At 42.5% G+C, this 22,667-nt stretch overlaps 1 long non-coding RNA gene across 1 annotated transcript in view; it reads right to left on the minus strand.

Moving 5' to 3' along the window:
* The window catches only part of LOC310839303, a 127,794-nt gene extending 119,949 nt beyond the window's left edge, over positions 1-7,845 (minus strand). The window contains exon 1 of the long non-coding RNA XR_014561410.1: positions 6,792-7,845. This is a non-coding gene — a long non-coding RNA (uncharacterized lncRNA). The remainder of the gene's footprint in view (positions 1-6,791) is intronic.
* Positions 7,846-22,667: the final 14,822 nt, after the last annotated feature.

Below are 22,667 nucleotides of genomic sequence, written 5' to 3' on the forward strand. Positions count from 1 at the left end.
GACAGCTCCAGATAACCTCTGGACCTCTCTTCCCCAAGTTTCTTTCTCTGACCCACTAATTCCTGCTAATTTTGGATTTTTGTCATTCCAGGTTACCAGAATCACATTTATTCCTATTGCTGAACGAGAGCTTGTTGTGAAATAGCAATGTTACTTTCTTTTGACATGACACATCTGTGGGGGGAATTACCCTAATATAAGCCAGCCACCATCTATCACAGGTTTTCAGCTGCTCCATTTGCTGCGTGGGTTAACTATATAGGTTAAGAGTTTGTGTCTTTTAACTATGATGAGCATCTGGGTTCTCTGGCTACTACATCGGAACACTGTGTGTTTATTGTGCAGGAACATAGTTTTCTCAAATTTGCAGCCAAGTCCAAATGAGTGCCTGAAAAGAGCTGCTATTGCACCACCACTCATACAAGTGCAACTATATAGAATTATATAATGTTGCATTTGCCGCTTCTGAGCCCATTCACTTTTTTGCCATTGGCTAAGCTGCTGTGATGTCACAGAATGCTCACCAACATTTTAATTACTTAGATGGATCTGTTGTGGCTTAGGGTGAGTCACAGAGCTGAGGAACCCCTGAGGTAAAAGTGGTGGCGGACGTTGATTTTCACATTGCTTTGAATGGACCAATTTTAGCTCAAATAGAACTTTATTTCCTTTGCATCATAGCTCAAATTACTGGCACTGGTTTGAATACAATGAGAGAGGAGTCCTGCCAGTACAGGAACTACAGCAGTTCAGAAATAGACATGAATGGTCCAGAGTGTCAAAACGATGGATGCCCATGGAACTTTCCCAAATGTTACCAAAAGCAATAGGAAAAGGAGCAGCCAGATTCCCGATAATCCACTCATTTCCAATGCCAACCACATGGAGGCAGCAAAACACACATTTCCATATTTTACAGAGAGGTAATGAGGCAAGAGGGATTACATTAGAGCCTGATTCAAGCAGTATTTTAATAGCAGAGGAAAGTAAAATCGTTTGGAACTGACTGGATATTGGCTTCAAGTCAAACACTTGTGCTGCTGTTAAAGATGGGGGAGGTCTGGAAAACTCTGACCTGCCGTGGAGACAGACACATCCTTCCAATATTCCTGCAGGTTAGTCAAGTAACACGAACCTACCTGCATTTCGAAAAATGTGTGAGTGTGTGGAATGCACACCTGTGGTTTCTCTGCTAGGCAATTGAGAACCTGCAATTACACCAAGTGTTCTCTTTCCCCCTCATCCATAACTGCCCTCCCATTCTTTTTCTTTTTCTAAAATAAACCACCACCAGAACATAGGAGGGAGATAATGGGGTCGTACTCCCCCTGAAAGATCAGATTGTTAATCTGGGGGTGCTCTTGGGCTGGTAAGGCAGCTACAACTGTTTCTGGACCAGGATAGAGAAGGGGAGGGCAACTCCCATCTCTTGTGGGGCACAATTAGTGCCAGCACCGTCCTTTAAGAGTTTGGGTGTAATCTTCGACACCTCCCTTTCCATGGAGGCGCAGATTGCAGCTATAACAAAGGCGACATTTTTTCATCTCCGCCAAGCTAAGCAGTTGGCTCCTTACCTCTCTCGCCCTGACCTAGCCACTGTGGCCCATGTGACGGTCACCTCCAGGCTTGATTATTGTAACTCGCTCTACGTGGGGCTGCCCTTGAGACTGATCCAGAAACTCCAGCAGGTGCAGAATGCTGCAGCGAGACTCCTTACGGGGTCCTCACTGCGAGATCGCATTTACCCAGTGCTATACCAGCTGCACTGGCTCCCGGTGGAGTACAGGATCAGGTTTAAGGTGCTGGTTTTAACCTTTAAAGCCCTATACAGCCTAGGACCCTCATATCTATGGGACCACCTCTCCCAGTATGTCCCACGGAGGACCTTACAGTCTTCAAACAAAAACATCTTGGAGGTCTTGGGCCACAGGGAGGTTAGGCTGGCCTTTTTCGGCTGTGGTCCCGATCTGGTGGAACGCTCTGTCACAAGAGACTAGGGCCCTGTGGGACTTGACATCTTTCTGCAGGGCCTGCAAGACAGAGCTGTTCCACCAGGCCTTTGGCCAAGGCACAGCCTGACCCCCTCCTTTGGTAATCCTCACAGAACTCTAGCTCAATGGTTGCCATTAATTTGATTTGAACTGATTTTATAATGAATTGATTTTAGAATGCTGTATTATTTTACTGTTGTTAGCCGCTCTGAGCCCGGCTTCGTCTGGGGAGGGCGGGATATAAATAAAATTTTATTATTATTATTTATTATAGTGTTTACCTCTGTCATCTGTGCACTGGTGACTTCCAGCACAGATTATTGCAATGTGCTGCTATTGGTGGTGGTGGGAGTAATGCCCTTGAGATTGATCTGGAAGTTGCAGCTGGTGCAAAATGGGGTGGTTTGACTGCTCACTGGGTCAGGATATTGCCAACACATCACCCCACTGTTGAAAGAATGCACTGAACCACTGGGCTAAGTTGAATGTGCTGGTTTCGGTGTGTAAAGTTTGGGAGCAGCAAGGTAATCTCACCTCTTATATATACCCAGTCAATCAATGGGCTCTGCAGGTGAGGGCTGTTTGCAGACACCATCTTATCAGGAAGTCCATTCCTCATAATATAGGAATGGGATATTTTGGATTGTGGCCCTACCTTTCAGAGCATCCTCCCTTTGAATACTGGGCAAGCACAGTCTCTCTTGCCTTTTTTGGAGCCTACTGAAGACCTTCCTCTTTCAACAAGCCCTTTTAAACTGAGATCTTTCCAGTCTGCATCTGAGTTAGAATTATTTGAAAGGTCTTGTTATTTTTGGTTCTCTGGTTGCTGCCCTACTCCTTTGGGAGGAAGAACAGGGTATATACATTTAACAAAAGAACAAAAGAAATCATGCATTGGAAGAGAGACTGATGCAGCATCCCAACTCAAGATTTCACTTGACGCCACCCAAGTGGGGCAGCAGAATAGAATCTCAACAAGTTGTGAAAAGGGTTGCTCTGAACCTTTTGCACATGAATAGCTGTTGACTCCAAGCCTGTGGAAGGCAGAGAGGCTCACCTGTGCAGAGGTAGCAGTTTCATTTGTTTGATGCAGGATGCATCCTTACATCACATCAGGCACACTTTTGTACTGTCTAGTCTCACTGGCCATGACTCTCTGGTCTCAGGGAGGGATGCATCTTTACCTGTTTATCAAGGATTTGTCCTGATTTGCTTGTACAAACCTTAGGCAGAGGTTAGGTTATACTGGACCTTTATTGAGCATTCATTCTGATATCTTTGCAGGGTGGTTATACAACAACATGCATTTCTAAAAACGTGGCTCGCTTCTACGATTGGATTGAAGATTTAGACAAACTCGCAACATATGAACAACTTGCATATAAACGCAGACTTGCCATGGACAAATTCAATGATATTTCGAATCCATTCTTACAAACGCTGTAATAGGTTAAGATCTGGTGAAGTACAATAACAACCTTGTAAAGGATACAGTTTTGGGTTCCCCCCTCCACCCTTTATTTTCCCTTCTGCACGGGTTATGTTTCCCTTTTTTATTTACGTCTCACATTGCTTAGTGCACATATAATTATGTACTTTTTGAACTTTCAATAAAGATGTTTAAAATCTAACAACAACAACAACTTCTCCTGATTTTTCTTTGGGGTGTTTAATTAGTTTCTTGTTAATCACAAAATCATAAAATTGTAGAGTTGGAAAGGGACCACAAGGGTCATCTAGTCCTACCCCCTGCAATGCAGGAATCTTTCCCCCAGTATTGGACTCATTCATTGCATTTCCCTATTACTTTCCAAATGGCAAAGGTCCTGATTCTATTCTTTTCTTTGTTTCATTAAGGTGGATTTGGTGCATCAGGAAGACAGAGACCTTTCATCTACTTTAGTTGTGCAAACTTCAGTTTCCAGTCTGTTTATGAATCCCTCCTGCATAATACTGGCACGTCTGGAGACACCAGGTATTTCTTAGCATAATTTCCCCATCTATAAAATGGGTATTAGAGTGATCATGCTGTGTTGTCATGAGAAACACTACTAAACCTTAGGTTACATGAATACAATCCTGGTAACAACACACACAATGTAACAGGCTGTTTTTGACTATGTGACTTCTATTTCAACATATAATATCTCACAAAGTGTAATTCTATAGACCAACACATCATGCAAATAGAACATATCAAGTGAGATTAAAGTCCAATGGATGGTCAGGAGATAAAGTCCATTCGGTTCCTAAATTGGCATATTGGCAATAACCACAATATGGTATGCTTATCTTATGATGTTCCACGAATCACTGCTTTGACAATTCTAACGTTCCTTGTATGTAGATATCAGATCAGATGGAAAACTTGAAGGTATGTCATGAGGGCAGACTCAGTCAATATAATAGAGGCAGTTCTTTTAAGTGCATGGGTGATAGTAATTAAACCTATGTATATCATGCAGATTATATTGATTTGCATGCGTCTGTTTTGGAACATAAATTTCCCAACAGCCATGGTATAAAAGCTTTGCCTCCAAGCCCAGGAAATACTGCTTCATCACCTTCTGTTCACTTACATTTTGCCAGGCATTGCCCATGCCCTTTCAGTTCTACTTTTGCAGCCTTTGGACTAGAAACTAGATTCCTTTTGAATATTATAGACAAAACTAACACTGTCAGCATCCTGCGTTATGCACCTCATGCCAGCTTCTGCACGTATACAGAGCGTGTGCACAGCCTCTCACTATTATTGCTATCTAAGCTGCCAGTGCAGTTAAATACTCAAAATGATCTTTAAAAGGGCAGCCAAATTTAAATCAGCACAGGTTGAATCCACATTGGACAATGTCCATTATTTGTAAAATAATAGCATCTTGTGTTTGAGAGGCTGTTGTGATTTGGATGCCAATTCTTAGAATGTAAATCCTTTGATAGCGATCTGACTTTTAGAAGACATCTGAAGGCAGCCCTGTTTAGGGAAGTGTTTAATATTTGATGAATTATTGTATTTTAATATTTTGCTGGAAGCTGCCAGAGTGGCTGGGGAAACCCAGCCAGATGGGCGGGGTATAAATTATATATATATATATATATATATATATATATATATATATATATAAAATTTAGACAAATCACTACAGGGAGAAACGGGTATGTTTAAGCCGTGGCTGAAATCCAGTAGATGTAGGTGCTTTTAAACTCTTTGAAACCTATATCCCTGTTATTCATTTGTGATAATTATAAAGATCCTTTTGATATTTTCTCTAGTTGGCTGGTGACATCTAGCCATAGTAAACTCTTTTAACCTGGTCACTTTGGTGGTAAATTTATCATTTCAGTTGCTCACTAGCTGCCTTGACTGAAGCAGTGATAAGGCCCCTTCTTAAAAAAATAAGAAGACCCCCATTGATCTTGGTATCTAACTTATCATTAGGAGGCAGGAGGTTCAAAAAAGTGGTAGTAGAACAACTGTTTAGGTTGGATTTATAATAATAATAATAATAATTAATAATAATTAATAATAATTAATTATTATTATTAATAATAATAATAATAATAATAATAATAATAATAATAATAATAATAATTTATTATGTATACCCCACCCCTCTGGCTGAGTTTCCCCAGTCACTCTGGGCGGCTTCCAATCGAGTGTTAAAAACAATACAGCATTAGATATTAAAAACTTTCCTAAACAGGGCTGAATTCAGATGTCTTCTGAAAGTCAGATAGTTGTTTATTTCCTTGCTATCTGAAGGGAGGGTGCCACTACCGAGAAGCCCCTCTGCCTGGTTCCCTGTAACCTCACTTCTCGCAGCGAGGGAACTGCCAGAAGGCCCTCAGCGCTGGATCTCAGTGTCCGGGCTGAATTATGAGGGTGGAGACACTCCTTCAGGTATATAGGACCGAGGCCGTTTAGGGCTTTAAAGGATTTAATTAACCAGCTGCAATTGTGGAAGCCAGTGCAATGACTCCTGCTAGCACAATGAGGCATTCCCCCCTGTCTTCTCCCCACGTGCACCTCCCTCAAATCTGCTGGGTGGGGGGTCAGGAGAAGCATGCAGGCGGGGGATGGGGAGCAGAGGAGATTGTTCCATCGGTCAAGCAGTAATGCTTGAGCTGGCAGAATGATAAGAGGAGCACAACGTAGAATTCCATCCTATGCCCCCTAGGATGAGGGATTTGTCTGAGGTCCTTTTCTTGAACACACAAACTCTGCATACCAAGAACAAACTTAGTTTGTCTCTAAGGTGCTACTGGACAATTTATTATTATTATTTTATATATTTCTACTGCGTCAGACCAACACGGCTACCTACCTGAATCTGCAAGCCACTCTCCACCATCCCACACCCATGCTCAGCTCCCAACCTTCCCCATATCCTGTGGGGGAAAGGTCAGTGGTGGTGGTTGTACTCAATATGGTCTTGAACATGAGTGGCTGCTAAGAGGAACTCCACTTCCTTAAAATGTACTTTATGGGGAGAGAAAAAAAAGTGGGAGGGAAGTATTGTCACTGCTACCTCTGCAGTGGTAAGCTTCCCTGGAATAACACCCAGTTCCAGCTCCTCTGCCTGGCCCAAATTTCACTCTTCATTTCAAGCCAAATGCTCTTAAAGGTGAACTGTTGGCTTAGACCTCGGTTTGTTTTCCATCTATGCAAGACCTTTAAGAGAGGTCATTGGGGTTGCAGAGGACAGTGACTGTGGTGTTTGCTTGTTCTTTTTAAAATGTCTGTACAGGGTGAGAGAAAGAGTTAATAGGTAGACCAATAGAAAAGCCAGAGGTGGAGCCTACCTGTTTATAAAAGGGCTTAGCCCGAGGTTTGGGTTGGTTGGTTGGGAAAGGCAGTTGGGAAAGCAGTTGGCAGACTGTTGGAAATAGAGCGACAGTTAGTGGAGTTGGTTCTTGTGTGAGGGGAGGTAGAAGAGTTAAAGACAGGATAAAATAAGACTAAGAAGGTAAAGAGTAACAAGATTTTGAAGGCAGTTAAAGTTTATTTGTGTTTGCAATAAACTACACTCTTCTTAATTTAAGAACCTGACTGAGACTAAGTAATTTACCGGGGAGGACCTGGTTGGTGGCAGCGGATTAGGGTGTACGGGTCAATAGTCCGTGAGACGACTGGGGGCTCCGTACGAACACCAGAGTGACGGACCTGAATATGTGCATGCGATGGGTGACTGTGTGAGTGAAGGTGACTTGCCATTGGCCTTGACAATTTCAGATCAAACTTATGAACAGTGAATAAACCTATGTTCCATTGAGACAAGAAAGAAGCGGAGTCTGGAACAGATAGGAAAGGGAAAGGCTTTTTCTAGACACAATCGCTCTCCCTGTGAGAATTAGGTCTATCGCTTGGGAGCACTTTGGGAGTTGGCCTTGCTTCTAGATGAAGACTTTTGGCTACCTTTGGCTAGTGCACTGGCTGTGACCTCTGTTGGAAGATAGAAACAAAGAAAATTGACTGCTGTAATCAGGGCTTCTTTTCAGCTGGTACTCAGTTCTGGCACCTCTCAGATGGGCGCCTTTGCCATTCTAAGAGAATGAGGGAGGTGTTCATGGTGAGTTTCTTTTTCTAGAAAAATAGCATTTTCTAGAAATGGGATCATCCATGAAGTTGGTTCAGAAACTTGTGCTGGCACAAGAATGCTGCTGCCTGATTTGTTGACACATTCTTCTAAATAAAAACAACTTTATTGGGTACCAGATTGAGTTTCCAAGATCAGTTGAAGGTCTAGCCTATGAAGCCCTAGAATGAGGTGAGAAACCTCAGGCCTGGTGACCAAATGTGCCCCTATGTGCCTCTCTATATGTAGAGCAGATATGTGGAACCTATTGTCCTCCAATGTCCTTCTCATCATCCCTGGCTAGGACTGATAAGAGTTGAAGTCCTACAACATCTGAAGGGCAGATTTCCCACTTCTGGTGGGGGCAATAATAGCGAATTAGATGGACTAACGATCTGACTATGTATAAGGCAACTTCCCATGTTCCTGTTTTTCATCTGCTAATGTTAACAGTGTATGCAAATAATAATAAAAAGGACATATTAGTTCCAGTGTCTTATGCATGTATTCCTACATGCAGATACACCCAGGGTGATATAAAAATGAGAGCACTCTAAACGTACAGTGCACAATGGAATATGCTGAGTAGTTTTTCCATTGTCCAGAGTAATTCAAGTTGGCATGAAGGAATTTATTAAGCAAATGCAGGCAGCCAGCTCAAAGCAAACACACAAGCATTGTAGGTGGCAAATTGACAAAAGTTCAGGCCGGCAAAACAAAGCCGATATATTCAACTCTTGCGCTTTGACTTATTAGAAACGACATAACTTAAAACACTGTCTGGAAAAAGGCTTGTAACTGATACCAACTTCGCTGCATTGGGATTATCTTCAAGTGATCTTGAAAACTAAATAATTTTTATTATTATTTTAAAAAATACGTATAAAGAGTCTCTCCAGAAAGAAAATAGCACGAGCGTGTGCAACTTGGTATCCCCAGAGGAAGGATTAAAGCTTAAAACATGGGAAAGAAGAAGTCCAGCCGGAATAATATGCCGCAGTCATCTGCTCAGATTGCTAGCGCTGGGAAAATGTTTGAAGCTGATTTCAAATAGGGATGCCATAGATGGTAAAACAGCTGCCAGATCACTGAGACCTACGGGAGGCAGCTGTCAAACTGTAGCAAGCTCTTCAGCCTTCCAGTTGATGGCCAGACATTACCACATCACTCAGCAGAGTTTCCTGTCCAATATTAAGCACAGCACACACACATACACCCCACTACCTGAAGGTGGGATTTAAAGCAGACAGCCAGATTTCCATCAGAGATATTAGAGTTTCATATTTTGCACCATCCGTGGTCTCCTTGGATGTCCCTAAGCAAATATGTCTCTCAAGCTAAACTTCCCATCAGGAAAATGGGAATAATGATGACTACATGGTTGTTTTCAGGATGAGATGGTATTCATCATAAAGCACTTTGCATATTCCCCCCCTTCAGTAATTTTTATGAAGTTTATAGGAGAAAACAAAACAAAAAATAAATACACCTATCACAACAAAGTACATGAGTACCACATAATTCAAGAAAGGATAATGAAAGTACTCGTGCGTAGCAAATAATCCATCATGTTGAGATTTACATTTTTGTCATCCGTTACAGAGGCACTTCAGATTCTTGAAAAGCAATGAATGAATACTTGAAAAGCAACATATACATGGCAAGCCATAATAACTCCATGGGGAGCATCCTTGGATTTGTGTGTGTTTGGTAGGCAATTGCATTCTTGTAGGCTGTGCTTTGTACAAATCACATTTCGTTCTTACAGAAGGAAGGTGGTTTAACTTAAAAAGAGAGGAAGTGATGGGTTCATGAAAGGCAATAGCTTTCTTTGTCACCAGTGCAGCCTTTGCAAAGCTTCTCACGTTGCCAGATATCTCCAAAATATCCCAATGATCTATAATTACAAATAATTGATCTGCATTATGCTTAACATCTGGGATGGAGAGGCTTTGACTTGCCAGATGTTAGAGTCTGGCTCCCATCAACCCAACCCAGCAGGGCTAATAGTCAGGAATGATTGGGATTATAGTTCAGTACCACATAAGGATCACAAGCTCCCCAACACCACTTTACATAGTAACATAACAAGGAAACCTTGTCAGAGACCCTTGCAATCTGCATTTCAACAAAGAGGGGGAGACAATAGGAATGATGCTATTGATAGTATTTAATTGTGGGTCTCAGGACTGCACATGGTGTGTTTTTCTTTCAACCTATTATTTCAATGACTATACAAAAGCCACAAAATTCAATCTATTTTCATTGGTACAAAATTCCATTCCCGTAAGGTTTTGTTGCCACCCACTTCCAATCAGGTAGGTTTGTGTGATCTCAGCAGAGGAGATGGAATCATTCGGGGTGGGGGAGATCATTTAAAAATGTGACCATGCAATAGTCACGGAAAATATGTGCTGTTTGCACCCTGTCCATGCGGCATGCAATTACAATGGCTTCCCAGGACTTTGGGCCTAAAAATATATTCTCCATGACAGGAGCAGATAGCTAAATTTAGAGCCTCACCCAGCTTCTGTTGATTCACCTCTGACCTGCAGTCCTTATTTAGCTGGACCTGGTAGCATATTATATAGTAAGGTCTAAGGAAAACAGTTGCCCTTTCCTGCAGCTCCCATAACTTTAGACTACGTTCAGAGAAATATTTACCATTCATCCCTGAACTTGTAACATTGTGCTCTTTAAGTGTGGTTGTGTTTTAAAGAGTTATACTGTATTATAGGCTTGGGTAGGAGATAAAGTTAATACTGGAAAGCATATCAGAGGATGTTTTTAATGTTTTAAGAGCCAATTCACTTAACTGGTTTGCTCCTTGTTACTTTATTCTAGTATTCTTATTTTATTTTTGTTAGCCGCCCTGAGCCCGGCTTTGGCTGGGGAGGACGGGATATAAATAAATTATTATTATTATTATTATTATTATTATTATTATTATTATTATTGCCATGAAACAGTCACCTAAATTGAAATCAAATGAGAATGTGATGCTTCCACCACAGGCTTAATTTGTATTTTCACTTTCTTAATCTTTGGCTACGTTCCCCCCCCCCCCCGAATTATGCCTGTGGTGAAGGAATTGTGTCAGACAGAACTCTCAGGATAATTTCACAATGGTCAAAACTTTAGCAAATCCTTCTTAAGGTCAAGGAACTATACACTGTCTGTGGAAGCAGGGTCAAAAAATATTGCTGTCAATGAACAGGCTGTAGCAGTAATATTCTAATGATGGTAAAAATGTCCATTCAATAAATAAGTTGGGTGAATGGCATTGCTTGCTAACTGTTTTCAATGCATTTCCTGAAATCATTGGCTAAGTATATGTTGCCCTAAGCACTAAGAACAACTACAATTGAAATCTTGTTAAAGGTGAGAATTTGCATAATTCCTTTTGTCTGCACAATAGATTACAGTCTACAACCTCAGCTGTCTTTGATGTAGGCTTAACATGCAAATCAGAACCTTTAAAAATGTTATGAATGAATTTGGTAAAATGATAAATTTAATCGAAAAGAATTTTTTCGCTGATACATTCTGCACTTTCAAGGCAAATTCATGTGCAACATACATTTGGATTCTCTTACAGAAATGTTAGATTGCCATCAAACGAGACAAAGCATCTTTCCTTCCCTGTAAGGGAATGCTTGGCTTACTTAACAGGATACAATGTCCTGTTGGAATCATAACAAATGTTTGGCTCTGGCTTAATTCCAAGTCGGGCCCCTGGGACATTTGACGTAAATGCCTGCCTTGCAAAGGATATACAGAACAACAGTCTCTGGAAGTTCTGCAGCCACCCAATAGTCAAAGCCTGATCCTTCTGTTTGTTTGGGCATGATATTCTAGCCCAGGCATAGGCAAACTCGGCCCTCCAGATGTTTTGGGACTACAACTCCCATCATCCCTGACCACTGGTCCTGTTAGCTAGGGATCATGGGAGTTGTAGTCCCAAAACATCTGGTGGGCCGAGTTTGCCTATGCCTGTTCTAGCCAGAGGTAGCCAACCAAATGCCTTTCAAATTGTGTTGGACTCCAACTCCCATCAGACCCAGCCAGCATGGCCAGTGTTCAGGAATGATGGAAGCTAAAGTCCAGCAACATCTAGAGGGGACAATTTGGTATCTCTTTTCCTGGCTGTTCATGGAAGCTTATTATTATAACTTTCATTTATATATTGAAAACATGAGGAGCTGCATCATGAGAAGTCACGCAGCTGAAAGGAACAACAAGAAAACAAGACTGCAGATATGAATGGGACTGATTTCCCCTCTGGGGCATTTTCCATGTGGGAACTGTAAATTCTGTAAAACGGACCCATAAAGCAACTGAATCTGACAATGCAGTTAATAACTGGGAGGTGATGGAGTAACAGGTCTGCAAGGATTTTATGTAGGGTTGCCATATTGAGTTGAAAATCCAGAATCAACATTTTTGCCCATCTCTCTCCACAAATCGAATCAAGTTTCTTCTAAGCCTAAGTTCCAGATTCAGGTAGGTAGTCATGTTGGTCTGACGCAGTGGAAATATATATATATATATATATATATATATATATATATATGCAGGTTTTGGTGTCCTCGGGTGTCTTCCCGTGTAAAAGTTGGGGTGTCTAGGCGACGTTTCGACGAGGTCTCACTCGTCATCTTCAGGCTGGTGCTTTCGGCTTCTTGTTACTGGAACAAGAAGCCGAAAGCACCAGCCTGAAGATGACGAGTGAGACCTCGTCGAAACGTCGCCTAGACACCCCAACTTTTACACGGGAAGACACCCGAGGACACCAAAACCTGCATTCCTGTACCCGTGAAAATCTACGAAAGCAAATATATATATATATATATATATATATATAATTCCAGCAGCACCTTAGAGACCAACTAAGTATGTTCTTGGTATGAGCTTTCTCTAAGGGGCCACTGGACAATTTTTAATTTTTTTTTATATGTTTCCAAGCATGAGTCTTGAGGAGGCTAAGTCTGGAGGTGATGTCCAAATTATATATATAAAAGCAAGAGTATCTGTCTCACTTCCCACACAGAGCACCTTGGAAACCCCCCACCACACAAAGCATAGTGTCAGGTTTTTGTTCATGTTAAATTACTCTTAATTGTATTTGCCAGAAAATAAAAAGGTAAAAAGGTAAAGGATGTTGTAATCAGGCTTCGTAGAGGAATGTGCCACTCTCCAGGCACCGGCTGATTTCCTTGTTGACCTCCCCGTCTTCGACTCCCGGCAGGAAACAGGCGAGGTCTCCCTCGGCGATCCTTCTCAACGAGAGAAGAACACACCACTCCTCCCTCCTCCTCCCTGCTATCCCCAGGGAGGGGAAAGAGACAGACAGAAATGTGACTATGGGGTTGTGGTGCTCATCTCACTTTCAGGCTGAGGGAGACGGCGTTTGTCCACAGACAGCTTTCCGGGTCAGGTGGCCAGCATAACTAAACTGCTTCTGGTGCAACAGGACACCATGATGGAAACTAGAGCACACGGAAACGCCGTTTACCTTCCCGGCACAGTGGTACCTATTTATCTACTTGCGCTGGTGTGCTTTCGAATGGCTAGGTTGGCAGGAGCTGGGACAGAGCAACGGGAGCTCACTCCGTCACTGGGATTCGAACTGCCGACCTTCTGATCAGCAAGCCCAAGCAGTTCAGTGACCACAGCGCCACCCGCGTGCAAGAAAATGTGGTAGCCTAATCATTATGAAGAAGCAAAGCATTTCTAATATAGCATGCTATCCGAGAGGCAGGGCACCGTGGGGCTGACTGGTGTGAGGAAATCTGTGTGCAAGACTTCTGAGCCTAATTTTGGATATGAAAACCGGTAGACAGGGAAGCATGGCCTTCCCACGAAGCAGCCTCAAATGCAGCCTTCACTGTGAATCCGTCTTTAAATCTGGCCTTGCTGAAGTCTCTCTTTGTTCATCTGCAAGCACCTGCTTCCAGATCTCATTTCCTCTTCTGGAGTTACTCCACTCCCAGACACCTGTTCAAGATGCTACCATATTGACCCCCTATGGACATTCTGGTCTTATTTTAGTCTCCTTCCACCTCTGCTTGTGTTGTTAAAAGCCCCCCTCCCCTCTTCCAGCAAAGCTGAGACATATTTTTAGATGCATGTCACCTTGTTTTCCCTGCCATCACCTCTTGACCTGCGAGGTCTGGAAATAAGCTCCAATTTCCATCTAGCTGAGAAAGTTGCGTCTTCCTTCCTTCCTGCTGCCGTGAAAAGCTGTGCATTGAGCTGAATGAAGGACAATTTTATGCATCACTTGGGCTTTTGATCTTGGATTATAAATGAAGGAAGCTTCTTTCTCTCATTTCTCCTTCTCCCCCTCCCTTCGTTGCTTGGATGTTTCCACTGCTTGGGCATTTCTCATGAGAGGGTAGCCTATTGTGCTGAGATGACCAGTACTGACTGAGAATTTTATTGACCTGAAGCAGATAGGTTGCCTTTCAAACCACAGTCAAGGCCAAACTGTGCTTCTGTTCAGACTATGTGGGTGGCAGGTGGGAATGGTCAGGCTGAATTGAATGTACAGGCATACCTTGGTTGTCGAACTTAATCGATTCCAGGAGTCCATTTGACTCCCGAAATTGTTCAAAAACCAAGGCACGGCTTCCGATTGACTGCGGTGCTTCCGACTGATTGCAGGAGCTACTACTCCTGAAGCGGGAGGTCCGCACTATAGAAGTACGTTTCCAAGCACAATTCAAAGTGTTGGTGCTGACCTTGAAAGCTCTAAATGGTCTCAGCCCGGTATACCTGAAGAAGCATCTCCACCCCTATCATTCAGCCCAGACAATGAGGTCCACTTCCGAGGATCTTCTGGCAGTTCCCTCACTGTGAGAAGTGAGGCTGCAGGGAGCTGTGCAGAGGCCATTCTCGGTAGTGGCACCCTCTCTGTGGAACGGCCTCCCAGCAGATGCCAAGGAAATAAACAACTATGTGACTTTTAGAAGACATAGGAAAGCACCCCTGCATGAGAAAGTTTTTAATGTCTGATGTTTTATTATGTTTTCTATGTGCTGGAAGCTGCCCAGAGCGGCTGCAGAAACCCAGCCAGATGGGCGGGATATAAACAACAAAACTATTATTATTATTATTATTATTATTATTATTATTATTATTACACCCCACACACATGCGCAGCCCAAGACGGATTTGGATTGCAGCCTGAGACAGGGATTCCATATCAGTGACCACCTTTTCAATTATTCTAGTTATCTTTCCTTTTGTGGACTCGCTTTTGCTGCCGTAAGAGAGATCAAAATAAGCCTTGGCATTTCTGACCTATGTAGAACAGGGTAATAAAGAGTGTTGGATACATAATCATAGTTCTCCAACATTGTGCACATTAATCTTATTGTGTGTTATCTTTCCAGTAAGTTTGCCTCCTCTGGAAAATCCAAAAAGCTGTAACTATTCTACATTGGCTAACCAAACTTATTAGGAGCTTTGAACAGCATGATTGATTGCGGCAGAAAATTGGAGTAATAAGAAACCTCGGAAAGGTCATGGAAAGGCCTCATCTGTTTCTGCTGCTAGCCTGGCTATGTCCGGGGCTCTTAGCTGAAGTCTGCAGGATTAGGAAAAGGATATTTTTGCTCCAGCAATCAAAAGTTTGAGCAGACTAATGTGAAAAAGGAGCCAGTAAGCAACAGAAGCAAAAAAAATTCTTCCTTCAAACAGGGTACGTACGAGGTAATGTGGCAATTTAACCTCCAGCTTGCGGGAAATTGCTGGTGCCAAAACAGAGTAGTAATACCGTATGTGAGAGGGTCATGCTTTCATTCAGGATTAAAGGAGAAGCACAAAATGCTATATAGAAAATCAGATATTTGGGTACGGAGAGGGAGAATACACAGGAAACTCTTGTTCCAAATGCAACAGGATCCAGGGACAAGGTATTACTGGACTTAGGCTTTTGCAAGAACAAAGGGAAGCTACCTTATACTGTCAGACTATGTCCCTGTGGAGATGGCAGTACTGGATTGGTGGCGCATGCTCTTCTGGCTTGCACTCTTTATAAAGACTTGAGGAATGAGATTATCACCCCTCTTTCATTGTCCATTCCGGGTCACCCAACCACTGACACAGTGTCCTTTCTCTTGGCAGATCAAGATGAGCAGGTGACAGCAAAGGTTACAAGGTTTTTAGCTGGGGCAGTGAGAATAAGATCCACCATTTGACTATTGATTCAAAACCCCAATATGTATTTTATATAATTGACTTTTTATTTCTGTTCTTTGTATATCGTATTGTTGTTTTATTGCTATGTTCGATGGCTGATGCAAATAAAGATTGATTGATTGATTGATTCATTCATTCATTCATACATACAGTCAGACCATTAGTCCATGTACTCCAGTATTGGCAGCGACGTTGACTGCCAACCCAGCAGTTCAAAAGCACGTCAAAGTGTAAGTAGATAAATAGGTACCGCTCCGGTGGGAAGGTAAATGGCGTTTCTGTGCGCTGCTCTGGTTCGCCAGAAGCGGCTTAGTTATGCTGGCCACATGACCTGGAAGCTGTACACCGGCTCCCTTGGCCAATAAAGCGAGATGAGTGCCGCAACCCTAGAGTTGGTCACGACTGGACCTAATGGTCCAGTACTTAAATTTACCTTTAAGTAAATATTTGGCTGAGCAAAGGAAGTAAGGTGGCTCAGGAGTACAAGCATTAACAGGCCGGACCAAGACGTTTGGCTGCCTGAGGTGAAGGCCAGGAAGGTTTCCTCTCCTTTCCATGTACCAAATCTGACTGAACTAGTAGCTGAATCTTCCTTCAACACTGACAATGGGACAATGTCTTCGACTGTACACAACTGTACATGATGGCAGCAGGCTAGCTTACAGGGCATGGGAATTCCTAATATCTCCTGCCCCTAGTATTGGCCAACTGAGGTAGCTACCTCAGTCTGCCTAATGGTAGAAGGATCCCTGAGTTTTATAAACCTTTTCTTCAAATGAAAACAACAAAAAACTGACCCTGGGCTACTCTAATTTTCCTATCGTTGGCAACGACTCAAATGTAGAAGAGTTCCAACGTTGCAGAAGTGGCAGCAGATCTAGAACGAAGTGTAGAACGGGGAGGCGCATTCCAAATTCTTCCTGTTTGTGTCACTTGCAGGCATTGGATACAGGATGTAGTCTTTATATTTCATTTTATTTTTAAGTTGCTGCTAAGTTTCTAAATAGCCTCAGCATGCATGAGCCATATTAACCAATGAACTGTCACACCCCCACCTTTCTCGTCTTTAGACGTCAGATTGCTTCCTTTTGACACCTCTGAAAGCCCATTATGTACTCTTTTGACATTTCCCTTCCTTTCTCTATTGCCATAAAGTTCTTTGGTTCTTGCATGCTATTTTTATAATTAAAGGGACGCTTTACAAATTCCCTTACAAACCAAATTTTCATAGATTTGTAGAGCTGGAAGGGACCCTGAAGGAATATGCAGCTGTCCCAGATGGGGATCAAACCTGAAACCTTGGTGTTCTCAGCACCACGCTCAAACCAACTGAGCTATTCAGACCTTTGGTCAATCAAGCTCAAAATAACCTTCATTTACTTTCAGCGGCTTCCTGAGGTTTCAGGCAGGAGCCTCTTCCAGCTGAATGTGGAGATGACAGGACTCCATGCAAAACAGATGCCCTTCCACTGAGTGCAGCTGAGACATGATTTCCACCTTGGATCTTGAACACATCGACTCCATGTTCCATCAATCAATAAGCTGGAGGGGCACTGCTTAAATTCCTCCTTAGCATCTTTCTAACCATGGGGTGTGAAGCAGTTATGCTTATATTCTGGCCACAATGTGCAGAGCCTTGCCAGGTTCCTGCAATTACAGGAAAGATGTGCAGGTTGGCTTGGGCAAATGTGGCGAATGCAGAAGTGAAGCGAGTCTAATGTGCTATTCTGATGGCCTGTTTCTTGCCTGGAGGAATGGAAGACATGTGGTTGCATTTGTGTTGTGCAGATTTATCGGACCATACCAGCCGCCTACCTTGCAGAAATCCACTATGTGGAATACCACAGACTGCTTACAGCGGCTAGATTAAATGTCCTTGACTCTGCGATATGGTGGGGAAGGTACAGGGGAGTACCATATGCCCAGAGAACCTGTCATTGTGCCATGGGTGTGGCTGAGTCCACCGAACACATTCTCTTGACTTGCCCTTCTTATGCAGAGCTTAGACAAAATTTTATAGACCCACTCCTATGTCAATTTAGCTTCCTACCCGAAGAAAATCAGATTTTACACTTGCTGAATAATGTCACTAGAGCTATACCTTCCTTGGTGGCCAAATTTCTTTTTTTAGCTTTTAAGCGTCGCAAGACTATAATTGACTGTACTGATATGGGGCTATCTGTTTAGCCCATTTTAGTGTTGGCTAAGTTCTAAAATCTTCCTGGATGTTTTAACTGTGTATTGACAAATGTATTTTTTTCTGACTGGCGGTCGAATAAAAGGTTGATGATGATTTGTGTTGTGTTGTGTTTTTCGTTCTACCTGCTTACCTACCCAGAATGCTCAGGGGAGGAAGCAATGCCTCCCCCACATGCTTATTATTATGAAGATTTGACATGATATAGCCAGTGTTAAGCAATTTCAATGGGACAGACTATTACTATCATCATCAACATCATTATTATTATTACAGTGGTACCTCGGGTTACAGATGCTTCAGGTTACATACGCTTCAGGTTGCAGACTCCGCTAACCCAGAAATATTACCTCGAGTTAAGAACTTTTTTCAGGATGAGAACAGAAATCGTGCTCCGGCAGCGCGGCGGCAGCAGGAGGCCCCATTAGCTAAAGTGGTGCTTCAGGTTAAGAACAGTTTCAGGTTAAGAACGGATCTCCAGAATGAATTAAGTTCTTAACCCGAGGTACCACTGTATTATTAGTAGTATTACAAGTAACATTTTATTAGAAGAATTTCATTTATAAAAAGATAGAGAGCAAAAATAAATAAACAAGTGAGAGAATGAAAAAAAAGAAAAAGATTGTTACATTACCATACATTAATACACAGATGTGCATATTCTTATTATCCTAATGCACATATAATTGTCAATGACCTAATAAACTCTGTGCAAATTCATTCCAAATATCATTGTATTTATCCAAACAAAGTCTGCATCTATAAGCTGTCTGTTCATATGTTTCAGTGGGAGAGACTTAAGCACATCAGTAATTCTGACATAATGAATCAAGCTTCGTTGTGGCTGGATCGTGCCCATACATTAAAAAGAAGCATTCTGCTACAATGTACATAGGTTTTCATTTGCTTGTGTTTCTTTCCTCCTTTCACAAGCCCTATGTGAACAAAAACCAGGAACGACAACAACAACAACACTGGCGTACTGTGTATGTTGTTGACTGTGTAAAGTACTATGGGAACTGTGCACCCGAGAGCAATATTTCTTTGCGATCCAAAACAAACAATAAATGTGTCTGAACATTCTGTGTCACATGTCAAGCCAGGGCTGCTTGATCCAGAAGGCAAACCCGAAGCAGATTCTTGACCATCTTTTTAAAGTGTGTGTAGGAAATAAAGGGCTGGGCGGAAATTCTTGCGATGGGTGAGAAGGAAGCGAGAGATGTTAAAAAAGACACGATGTAGTTTTCCGCTGGGCATCCCCCCCCCCCCGTTTCTCCCGAGGCATGTGTTGTGTTTTCATTGCCATAAACCTGTAACAAGAGGATGTTGGATATATTTATTTATATTTCACAAGGAGAGTCCTGTCCTCATTCGACTTTCTAAAGGCTGCCAGATGGCTACGTCTGCCACTTATCCTCTGTGTTTCAAGGTGTATCTGAGAAAGATTCATACAACATTGGGAAGACTGATGCTCTAATCACCCATTTCCCCCACCTGATTTTAAACATTGCAATTCATTATTCATTTCTGAGCTCTCCAAGGTGATATTCCCCACCCATGCACCCATGGTTGAAATTTTGCAATATTCAATTCATGTTTTTAAAAAATGTTTTTTAAAAAGGTATATATGTTTGCATGTTGTCTACTTTATGGAAGAAAGTGTATAAGATGCCCCCTATTTTGGGGGACTCAAAATTAAGAAAATGAGGGGGAGGAGATTGCCGCCGTGTATAAGACGACCCTCCTTTTTTAACATTATTTTTAAAGTAAAAAACCCTTGTCTTATACAGGAAAAAGTACAGTATTTTAATGTAAGCCACTTGGGGGACTCTTTTTAGCTCTAAAGGCAACATACACATACTTTTATAAATCAATAAAAATTATAGCTCCACATTTCAGGAAATCAAACCACATCCAACCTTTCACTGATTCATCGGTGAACCTTATGCCCCCATACAGCAGCACATAATAACTTTGTGGAAAGCAAACAAACTGTAAAAACCAACATATAGCACTCCATCCCTGACAATATTAGGTAGATGGCCTGAGTGTCAAAATTTGGCATAAAAATCTGAACAGTGTTATGTGAAAATTGATCAAATAATGAAATATTTTTATGGCCAAGGTGAAACGTGGGCTATGAATGTATCTTCTGGTAGGCCTGTTTGGCTGCTTTCTTCTATTGCAGGATTTGGGGATTTCAGACCCTCCAAGTGTCCCTATTTTCCAGGGACAATTCTGGATTTACAGAAGCCATCTTAGTTTCAGATTTGATCCCAGAACATTCTGCTTTTCTTTAGGACGTCCCTATTTTCATCAGAGAAATGTTATGTGACCCCTGAGCCAAAGAGATAAATAACTATACAACATTTAGAAGACATCTTAAGGCAGTCCCGTATAGGGACTTAAAAAAAAAGTTTAATGTTTTATTATGTTTTTAGATTTGTTGGAATCCACCCACGGTGACTGGGACAACACAGTCAGATGAGTGAGGTATAAATATTATCAACATCATTATTACTAGTGGTAGTATTGAATAGGATGCCTCTATCTCCACCAGATAAATGTTGGAGGGTATGGGACCTGTATAGCCCTTGAGATGTTGCTGGACTGCAACTCCTGCCTGGGGCAGATGGGAGTTGTAGTCCTACAACATTTAGAGGACCACAAGCTCCCCCTCCTTGCTTTGTGCTATTTGGGACAGCAGACATTTGCAACAAGTACATCCACTTGTGCTGCTGGCAGAGTGTATGAATCGGGCCCAGGAGAGATTCCCATATAAAAAAAGGTAAAGGACGACAGAGGACGAGATGGTTGGACAGTGTTCTCGAAGCTACTAACATGAGTTTGACCAAACTGCGGGAGGCAGTGGAAGACAGGAGTGCCTGGCATGCTCTGGTCCATGGGGTCATGAAGAGTCAGACACGACTAAACGACTAAACAACAACAAAAGGACCCCTGGATGGTTAAGTCCAGTCAAAGGCGACTATGGGGTTGCGGCGCTCATCTCACTTTCAGGCTGAGGGAGCCAGCGTTTGTCCACAGACAGCTTTTTGGGTCATGTGGCCAGTGTGACTAAATCACTTCTAGTGCAAAGGAACACTGTGACAGAAACCAGAGCGCACAGAAACACCATTTACCTTCCCACCGGAGTGGTACCTATTGATCTACTTGCACTTTGACGTGCTTTCAAATTGCTAGGTTGGCAGGAGCTGGGACCGAGCAACGGGAGCTCACCTCTTCGCGGGGATTCGAACTGCCGACCTTCCGATCAGCAAGCCCAAGAGGCTCAATGGTTTAGACCACAGCGCCACTGTGTCCTGTACTCCCATATAACGTCACACTGCAGGGGCCTTTGAATTAAAACACACTTCACTTTATCTCTTTCTAACTCAGCCTCTCGCACAGAAGAAGAGGATGCTGCCCGAGTCACATAATGCAAGTGACCTTAAACAGACAACAGTGACCCCTATTGCGTCGGAGAGTTGCAGCGCAGGTGGGAAGATAACCTTTGACAGGCGCGCTGCATTCCCACTTGCCTCCCAGCGGCTGGGTTTTCACACAGAAGCGGCAGGAAGTTGCCCCGGGGCTCTCCGCATGCAAAGGGAGGGGTAGCATTTCTGGGAGAAGCACCTGGTAGGGGAAGCATTTTGCTCAAGGAAGAAAACAGGATCTAACATATAAACAACATCCTCCCTGAACTAGTTCATGAGTCGCTGTTTCCAGAGTTTGTTTTTGAGCTATTATTATTACCAAGGCGAGCCCCTCCTTTCACATCCCTGGTGAGCAGCTCGATTAGATCAAGGGGATGGTAAGAGATGACTCAGGACTCAAAAGAGTCAGCATGGACAGTCTCAAAATCCTTTGTTTGCATTCAGCAACCTTCTGCGCTTGTCCCTGAAAACATTTTTGTTGAAAAGCCAGGAGGTCACTGGGGAATAGGGATGGGGGAATCTGTCCATGTTAATTTGTCTCAGTTTCTAATTTTTCCCACCTTACATTCAGTTATCCATGCTTCCACATCAGTTTGCAGATTTTTTTTTAAAAGCCCACGTGAAAATTCACCAGCATTTTAGTGCAAATTTCTCCTAATGCAAAATATGTATTTTTTTGTATGCAATTTTGCCTAATAAACACATTTTTTGCAAAGCAGTTCCCTCTCATTTCATGCACGTTTATATGTTATTTTCACCAATATTCACACTGTTATGGAGACTTTATGCCCACTTTATGTATATATGACTTGGCTGGAGAACTAGAGAGCAAAATTGAGAGAAGGGCTAAGGATGGTTGTGTTTGAGTTTGCGTATTGTTCTGGAAAGTGCAATTTTGTAGGTTTGCTTTAAAATGCCAATTGAATTTCTCCCCCAGCCCTACAGAGGTGAATGAACTTGTGGTAAAGGTGATGATTCATGCCAATGATTTTAAATGCTGTGCAACTTCTCGATGAATCTGGCTGGATGACTGGCCCAGTTTGCAAGCTGTGAATTGATTTGTTGCACTTATTCATTATATATTGACTTCCCCGAGGCCTCTGACAAGACCCTTAGTATCACCCGAAGTCTAATGTCCTATTAGTGGGTTGCCTGGGAGATAACGACGCATAGGCTAAGAAACTGGAACAGGCTAAATAAGGGAGATCCGTCCTGCCCTATGTAGTTGTCTGAAATCACAAAGTAGGTGAATATGGCATCCAAGTGCCAC

Source organism: Podarcis gaigeae, assembly GCF_964106915.1.
Source record: "Podarcis gaigeae genome assembly, chromosome: 2".
NCBI lineage: Eukaryota > Metazoa > Chordata > Lepidosauria > Squamata > Lacertidae > Podarcis > Podarcis gaigeae.